Genomic DNA, 9,803 nt, shown 5'->3' with positions numbered 1-9,803 from the left:
ACTGGAGTTTCAGCTTTAGCATCATTCCTTCCAAAGAAATCCCAGGGTTGATTTCCTTCAGAACGGACTGGTTGGATCTCCTTGCAGTCCAAGGGACTCTAAAGAGTCTTCTCCAACACCATAGTTCAAAAGCATCAATTCTTCGGTGCTCAGCCTTCTTCACAGTCCAACTCTCACATCCATACATGACCACAGGAAAAACCATAGCCTTGACTAGACGGAGCTTAGTCGGCAAAGTAATGTCTCTGCTTTTGAATATACTATCTAGGTTGGTCATAACTTTCTTCCAAGGAGTAAGCGTCTTTTAATTTCATGGCTGCAATCACCATCTGCACTGATTTTGGAGCCCCCCAAAAATAAAGTCTGACACTGTTTCCACAGTTTCCCCATCTATTTCCCATGAAGTGATGGGACCGGAGGCCATGATCTTCATTTTCTGAATGTTGAGCTTTAAGCCAACTTTTTCACTCTCCTCTTTCACTTTCATCAAGAGGCTTTTGAGTTCCTCTTCACTTTCTGCCATAAGGGTGGTGTCATCTGCATATCTGAGGTTATTGATATTTCTCCTGGCAATCTTGATTCCAGCTTGTGCTTCGTCCAGCCCAGTGTTTCTCATGATGTACTCTGCATATAAGTTAAATAAGCAGGGTGACAGTATGCAGCCTTGATGTACTCCTTTTCCTATTTGGAACCAGTCTGTTTTTCCATGTCTAGTTCTAACTGCTGCTTCCTGACCTGCATATAGGTTTCTCAAGAGGCAAGTCAGGTGTCTGGTATTCCCATCTCTTTCAGAATTTTCCACAGTTTATTGTGATCCACACAGTCAAAGGCTTTGGCATGGTCAATAAAGCAGAAATAGATGTTTTTCTGGAACTCTCTTGCTTTTTCCATGAATCATTTTAGGGGAGTGGAAAAAGTGAGCACCACTTCTTACCATGTTCTCCCTCATACTGCCAGTCTCCCTCTGCCTGTGTGCTGGATGTAGCAGAGACCATACACCAATCAGGCCCGGGTAGGTAGGCCAACAGGGAGGGGCCAATCACTCTATTCAACTACAGCCAGACTCACTCCTGTAGCAGTTCCTGTGGCTCTAGCCTGGACTCCTGTACAGGAATCTGGCTCTGGAAGTGGCAGCTGGAGAGGATAATAAGACCTCCTGCTGCATGAAATTGGGTGAATGAATGGGTGACCTGCAGGGGTCACTTGCAAAGAGACCAAGAGTGATAAGGAAACAACTCATTCAGGCAGTTGCTTTTGATACCTAACTCCTAAACTTGCCTGTGGCATGAGGAATGCCATCTCCCATGGGAGAGAAGAGGGTGGGAGGCCATATTCTCACTACTGAGTCTTTCTAGGAGCCAGGGCTTCAAGCCACAAACTCCTGGTTCCTTCTCTCAACCACCCCCTCTACTCTCCACTCTCACTCCTTGTGCTTCTTCTTCTTTGTCTTCTTCTTTGCTGACCTGCTGTCCTTTGATGTGTGCCTTGTCCTCTTGCCTGTATCAGTCTCAGAGTCTGAGTTGTTAGAGTCAGATGACTTTCTGTCTCTATGTTTGCTTTTATCCTTTCTTTTTCTAGAAGAATTTCTCATGGGGTCCGGCTTTTCAAACTCTGTTAGCTCTGTCTTTTCTTTCTCCACTTCATCATAGGAGAGTACTTGGTCCCACCTGGTTGCATGAAACAATCCTTTGCAAAGTGGCCCTTACAGCAACACTTCTTGGAGACAGTGTTCAGGACAGCCTCAAGGGTGATCTTCTGTTCAGTGTAATCCTGGAAGGACTGCCTCCGCCTCTCTTCTTGCTCAATGATAACGTTGTTGGGATCAAGGTCCTTCCCAGTCCCTTAGTTCATAACCTTCGTGGAGAAGGATAATTTTATCCTATCATTTTTTGTCTCTCGGCCAGTAAGCTTCATCCACACTTTGTCTGCAACATCTACTATCTCAGAGGGCTTATCCACGTGATAGGATGACATGCGAGTTCCAACCAGACCTTGCTTCCAACAGCCTGGAATTTTGATAATGGCTCCAGAGTCTGTGACTTAGCAACCTCTCCTTGGAAAACAGTGTAGGGAGCAGGCAAGTTCCCCATGGTCTCAGGTCTTCCTGAATTCATCCTTAATGTTCTATAGCTTCTCCATTTCTCTTCTGCTAAAGCTAATTGAAGTGTTTTGGTGTCAGCCTCTGGTCTTCCCCTTGCAGCAATAATGACAGATTTTTAATCACACAGAACTACCTCTTGTCCCTAAAGTATAATTCCAGAAATCAAGAATGGAAACCCATTATCCAAAACTATTGTATTTACTTCCTTAAATCATAATTTTCTTGGTTTCAAGGTCAGCTGTAGGACATAAACAAATGAAAGAAAAGAAACAAAAAATAAAGCTGGATGTATGGAGGTATAAATTTAAATAATCTCATTTTATATGTGTTTTGTTATAGTAGTTAACATCTAAATTTATTTCCTACAATCAGCAAGAAATAGAGTTTGAGATTAAATCAGATTAGATTATATTTTGAGTATTCTGTTGGTCACTTTATGCAATAAATGGGGAGAGTACATGTTATTTGTTTGAAGAATATCTGTCCTACTCTAGCAACAACATCAACATTCAAGTTAGTGCCAACAAGCCCAAGTGAATTGCTTTTGAAATGTCATAAGCCTACCTTTCTCTTTCAAGGCCAATAACAGAAAAACAATTTTTGAAAAATCACCAAAAGAAGATAAATCTGCAAAGGAAAATGACTAAAAGTCATGTAACAGAGAAAAAATAGCATTCAAAAAAGAGAAATATGATCATAAAAATCATTTAATAAATGATACAATGAAAATATACAATGTTATGTAAATCTAAGTTACATTTTATAAAAAATAATTTACTGATTGAAATAAAATTCATTACTTGAAATATTTTTAATATTTCAGATTGTGTTCTAGTTACCTTGATCTTAAGGAAAAAAGAATTTCTATTTAAAAACTAGTTCCCACAAACAATGACCTCAAAGATAAATACTTTAATATTATAATAACATCCTGGAAGAGTTATTGGACCAAATTGTTGAAGTAAGATAAAACAGCTGGCATTATGGAATAAAAATAGTTTCCAGTAAAGAAGAGAAAATGAAGGGAGTTCACATATTCTAAGCCTTGGTATAAAACACTGTGCTACTCTTATCTCATTGTTTTGTTTTACCCTCTCCCCCTGAAAAATGAACACTGCTCTAGAGTTAAAGGTGTGGAAGGCAAGGTTCAATGACAGTTCGTGAAAGAGCTAGAGATTTCTATCTCCAAAGGCCATGTTCTTTGCATGAAAGCATAAATATATGGAGTTTAGCCTATCATATATTTTAAACAGTAAATAACAATTTATGCCCAATATAGTCATGAATAAGCTCCTCAGCACTATCTGAATCACCAGGGTGAAGTCCCAGAGTTCATCAGGTCATTTTTATTTATAAGGATATTAACTTGATAGTGAGAGTGTACATGCAGGAATCACGTCTTGCAGCAGCGTCTAGTTTCCAGTGAGGCATTTTGCCAAGGATACTTTGTTTTTCTCTTAGCCATGGAGACTGGAAATGTGGAAAGGTGGTAAATTTTTTTGAATTAAGTAGATAATGAAAAATGCACATAAAAGATAAAAATTGTTCCATGTCCAGGGGCGTCTGTACAATCTTAAGTGTATCTAAGACTCCTTAACCATCTCCAGAAATTCTAAAATAATCCATATATAGATAAGTCTGTGATACCAAATCAGTTCAGTTCAGTTCAGTTCAGTCGCTCAGTCCTGTCTGACTTTTGTAGACCCGATGGACTGCAGCACACCAGGCTTCCCTGTCCATCACCAACTCCTGGAGCTTGCTCAAACTCATTTCTATTGTCGGTGATGCCATCCATCTCATCCTCTGTCATCCCCTTCTCCTCCTGCCTTTAATCTTTCCCAGGATCAGGGTCTTTTCAAATGAGTCAGTTATTTGCATCAGGTGGCCCAAGTATTGGAGTTTCAGCTTCAACATCAATCCTTCCAGTGAATATTCAGGACTGATTTCCCTTAGGACGGACTGATTGGCTCTCCTTGCAGTCCAAGGGACTCTCAAGAGTCTTCTTCAACACCACAGTTCAAAAACATCAATTCTTCAGCTTTCTTTATAGTCCAACTCTCACATCCATACATGACTACTGGAAAAACCATAGCTTTGACTAGACAGACTTTTGTGGCAAAGTAATGTCTCTGCTCTTTAATGTGCTGTCTAAGTCATAGCTTTTCTTCTTTTAATTTCATGGCTGCAGTCACCATCTGCAGTGATTTTGGAACCCAAGAAAATAAAGTCTGTTACTGTTTACATTGTTTCTCCATTTATTTTCCATGGATACCAAATAGCAGCTATAATATTTATTTTAATGGTTAATTCTTCCAAATAAATGACCAAAAGTGTACCATTGTGACATTCAAAACTGTAGCATTCAAGATTTTTCATAGACAGCTCTTCCCTTTGCTGACTACCCTTTCTCTTTAACCTGAATCATTACCTAAGTCTTGCTTATGGAAACTGCACTAAAAAAAAACATTTAACTCAACTGAATATGGTGAAATCAGTACCTTACTGATTCTAAGATAATTCAAGGGCTTAGAAATCATTATAGTATGTCTCTGATATGTGCTTAATAATTTGGTTAACAGAGGGTATATAGCTCTTTAAACAGTTTATAAAATACTGTTAAAAAATTCTGGACCTTAATATTTGCTTCACATCTATGGAGAAATAAAAGATTATTCCATAAACAGTGTTAGAAAAAGAGGGTAGTCATTTGGAGAAAAACCATATGTTACATTTTTACCTCACCTTTTCTCTAAAATTGGACTCATATGCCAGGATTTATAAGAGGGGAAAAAAGCAAGAATCAAAATAGTGTGCATAATATGAAGTGTGAACATATATTACAATCTGAAAAAATAGCATTCTACTTAAAACCATATATATATATTTATACTATATATGGTACATATATGTACTATACACACCCACCCATATGCACACACCAGGTATTATTTCTAGAGTCTTTTCCTTTTTACTCCTGCTGAACTTTATGAGGCATTCATCTTGGAAGGCTGCTTGGTCCAGAGGAAAGAACTAGAATCAGAATTAATAGCTCTGAATACAAGTCTCAGGTTTGACATTTCCTGACCATATAATCTTGGGTAAGTACTCGAACCTCTTTGTCTTAGTTTACCTCAAATATAAAGCAAAGTTTAAAAAACCTTATTTTAATAAAAGTCAGTGTGTCATAGTAGCCTCAAAACCTCTGATTTGACTTACTAGGACATACTGACTTTTAATCTTTGTTTAAACCTTATTTTAATAAAAGTCAGCGAGTCCTAGTAAGTCAAGTCAGGGGTTTTGAGGCTACAAACCTAAGTCTAAGCGTTTGCTTTGTTATTTCTTGATTTTGGGTCCTTGAAAAGTGATTTAAACTATTTACACTTAATTTTCACAACTGATATCAAGGATAATATCTATCTCCTAGCGGTGCCAATAAAAACAATGAGGCTCAGAAAGTTTAAATGATTTATTCAGAAATGTAGGATAGTGACAGACAGAAAAGTCTACATCTCTTGTCTGATTAATTTTAACCTATTCACAACATTGGCTACCCAGGTGGCTCACTGGTAAAGAATCTGTCTGCCAAGCAGGAAACCCAGGCTTGATTCCTGGGTGGGACGATCCCCTGGAGGAGGAAATGGCAACCCACTTCAGTATTGCGGCCTGGGAAATCCCGTAACAGAGGAGTCTACTGGGCTACAGTCCGTGGGCTCACAAAAGAGTCAGACACAACTTAGTGACTAAACAACAACAAATTCATAACATTGTAGAGCATATTTTCAAACAAAATGTCCTTGATAGCAATATGAAAAGATAAGGACACACATAAATTTTCTTAAATTGCTCTAGATTAGCATGATATTACAGTTCTAATTATATAACTAAGAAGATTCTTACATAGTTTAAGGATTTACAGTATATTGACTTCAGAGTTTCTTATTAACATTTAACTGCCTTAAAAGCAGTGAAAGCTTAAAACATCATATCATTAATTTATGACATATTTTCTATCTCTTTGAAAAGAAATATTATTTAGCAAAATAATTTAAAAATTAAAATATGCAGGATTTATTTTTGTATTGGATTTCTGTGAGAGAGAAGGATTTGAAGGTAAGTTTCAGGATAACTAAACATAAATGGCACAACACAGGCTGGAAATTAGTATTAATAACTTGAATATATTTTAGCTTGGTTAACAGCATATGTCCCTTTCTACACATTCTTTAAATTCAACTTGTTTTGGAATATTTGAAATAATTTTAATATTTGCTTTTCTCAAATTAAAACAGTATAACAAATGCTATATAATAAACATGATTCTGGCTGTAGAATCCTGAAAAGTCATAGTCAATCTGGCTAAGAAACTGTACACTAATTAATACAAATGGTTATCTTGAAGAACTCATATTTAGAGCACCAATGTAAAACATATCCAATGCCAAAGTCAAATTTAAGGCTATCAAATAGTTTTGTGTTTAAATGTTTCCTTTGGTTATGACATTTTTCCCACTACCATCTATTCAATTAGTAAATTTATTTTATCAGGATGAGTTACACTTCATCCTTACTATCTAAAAGATATATTTTCACATACATAAACAACAGTCAGAAATCAATGTCAAATTATGGAAACTCATTTAAATAAAGAGAGAAAACTAAAGGGAGTAGATGACAGTACTATATGCCCATATTGCTAAAATAAAATAAAAGTTTGAAAGCCTGATTTATACACAAAAAAACTATAATTGAACATTATTATTAAAGATAAGAGTAGAAAAAAGTCTTAGTACACTATTTTTCTTTTTTTAAATTCGCTAGTTGTTCTGTCATGTCTGACTCTTTGCGACCCCGTGGACTGTAGCCCTACAGGTTCCTCTGTCCATGGGATTTTCCAGGCAAGAATACTGGAATGGGTTGCATTTTCTTCTTCAGGGGATCTTCCTCACCCAGGGGCTGAACCTGGATCTCCCTGCATTGCAGGCAAATTCTTTACCAACTGAGACACTCAGGAAGCCCAGAGAGTACAGTATGGTGAACTACAGAAGGAATTCTTTCCATTCAGGTAAAATATGTTTTAAGTAAAAGACTATGAAATGAAATAAACAGCACTACAATGTGGTTAATAGATGCTTGTTTAAGGACCAGGTAAATAACCATAATACATTCCTTACTTCCAAGCTCTACCCAGAATTTAGAAACAAGTATTTGAAAAAAACATTTCAAGATCTCTGAGTATTCTTGGTCACTGAGTTAGAACATGTTTTTAATCACTGAACTTATGCGATAATTAATGATAAAGCACAGATCAAGAACATGTACTTATTGAATCAAGGACATTATCAAATTTACTTTCATTTTTTATGCAAATATAAATGAAATAAAGCCATAAATTAAAGCGTTTCTAGCACTGTGTTTTGATTTTGTATAGGCTTGCTGGGTAAAGATCTGAATTTAATGATGCTTCATAGTGTTTACCCTCTATCACATATTCAGTCCACAACTTCTAGAATAAGTATGTCTTGAATATCCTAAATAACTGTAAAGTGTAGGAGTTACATATTTACAGAAATAACAAGGCAATATACATGGAATTCTGTGGTTTCATCAAACATGCCTAAAAGTAAGATAAAAGGCATTCTGATTATGACTTATAAAGATGCTTTCCACAGCATTCTCTATTTCCTTTGTCAAAACTGTTGGGACTGTCATTTTTTTTTTTAATAGACAAAACTCAAATGTAGTTATTAGATGTTATGCCTTAAAGGATAATGTCTTCAAGTGTGGAACTTCAAATGAAGACTTAAAGAAGGCCATGTAAGAGTATCATGAAAATTAATTTGCTCACAAAGAGATGTAAGCAATCAGATCTGAAGACATTCATACTATCACAATAGCCAAGCTATCAGAAGATAGTTGATAAAAGCAGATGTCCCAAGCCATTCTCTGAGGCTTTCTGCTATCGAGGTTCAAGAAAAATCAATGGGAAAATTAATTTCAATTGGCAAAGAGTAAAAGATATTTCCTCACAACATTAATATGTACCAAGTATTTAATCACTGTAAATGCATAGACAAAACTTATTCAAATGTTTACTTAAAATGGGTACCTTTTACCACATGTAAATTTCCTCTTAAAAAGCTGCATTTAAAAAGTTTATAGGAATTGTAGACATACTGTGAATAAGAATCTAAGACTCACCCATATATGGTAGCCAGGGTCATGAACTCCTTCCAGATTCAGTTGTGAAGACTTTTACAAACATGCCTTCATCAAACTAAGGTGAAGGGGAAGTTGCTCAGTCGTGTCCGACCCTTTGCGACCCCATGGACTGTAACCTACTATGCTTTTCGATCCATGGGATTCTCCAGGCAAGAATACTGGAGTGGATTGCCATTTCCTTCTCCAGGGGATCTTCCCGACCCAGGGATCGAACCCAGGTCTCCCGTATTGGAGGCAGACACTTTAACCTCTGAGCCACCAGGGAAGCTGAACATTAATACTGTTTCAGTATTCACCAGACATATGTGGTCATAAAAAGCCCTGTTCAGGGTCCACACATAGATTTTAGGACCTATAAAATCTGTATGTTTAACAATTTTATGACATGGTTCCTAGAATTTGCACATTTGAAAAACATAATTTTTGTTTCCCCAGTCCTGATTAATGATTATTTTTCTACTCAGTTTTTCAAGCAAAATTCTTTCAGCTTTAGTTTCTATTACTCAGTGAAAGGTCCACAGTTTTACCGACTTCTGCTTTCCAGAATTCCAAATATTAGGGTATGCACTGACGACATCCTAATCAAGAATTCAAAAAAGAATAAATACAATAAAAGGCTAAAGATCTCCTACTTTGGTTCATTACATCAGGCAATGGAGTGAAAGGAAAGAAAAATATGGCATTGGCACTTCCAATGTCATCTTCCTGGGTATAAAGGCAATAAGGTGATGTACTTTGCTCAAAAACAAAGAAAAAGCTTCAAACACTTTAGAAGCAATTTAATATATTGAAACAAAACATGAGCAAAAACCAAAAAGGACTTTATAATTTCACTGGTGCTAGTGGTGCTCAGTCACTCAATCATGTGTAACTCTTTGCAACCCCACGGACTGCAGCCTGCCAGGCTCCTCTGTCCATGGAGTTCTCCAGGCAAGAATACTGGAGTGGCTAGCCTTTCCCTTCTCTAGGGGATCTTTCTGACCTAGAGATTGAACCTGGGCCTCCTGCATTGCAGGAAAATTCTTTACTGTCTGAGCCACCAGAGAAGCTATGTGTGTGCGCACATGTGTGTGTGTGTGTGTGCATACATATATATACATGTATATATACATACATGGACTAGATACCCCATGAGGTATATAGGGATCACACAGAGTCGGACACAATTGAGCAAATTTCACAAAATATATATATATATATATTCCTATTAGGGAAGCCAAATAAGCCTTTTTTTATTTTTTTTTTATTTTTCTTTTTTAGGAAGAGTCTGTTAAACGAAGAATTGCTTTATTAATACAAACTATTAATACATTGGAGAAGGAAATGGCAATCCACTCCAGGACAATTGCCTGGAAAATCCCATGGACAGAGGAGCCTGGTAGGCTACAGTCCATGGGGTCGCAAAGAGTCGCACACGACTGAGCGACTTCACTGTATTCACTATACTATTAATACATACCCAAACTATGAAGTGCTAAGAAAT

General features: G+C 36.8%; 1 pseudogene; it reads right to left on the bottom strand.

The window, feature by feature from the left end:
- Window positions 1–1,420: 1,420 nt before the first annotated feature.
- LOC128052877 (zinc finger CCHC domain-containing protein 17-like) lies at window positions 1,421–2,114 on the bottom strand (annotated as a pseudogene).
- Window positions 2,115–9,803: the final 7,689 nt, after the last annotated feature.

Source organism: Budorcas taxicolor, chromosome 1 (assembly GCF_023091745.1).
Source record: "Budorcas taxicolor isolate Tak-1 chromosome 1, Takin1.1, whole genome shotgun sequence".
Classification (NCBI taxonomy): Eukaryota; Metazoa; Chordata; class Mammalia; order Artiodactyla; family Bovidae; genus Budorcas; species Budorcas taxicolor.
This window is presented reverse-complemented; position numbering and strand designations above follow the sequence as displayed.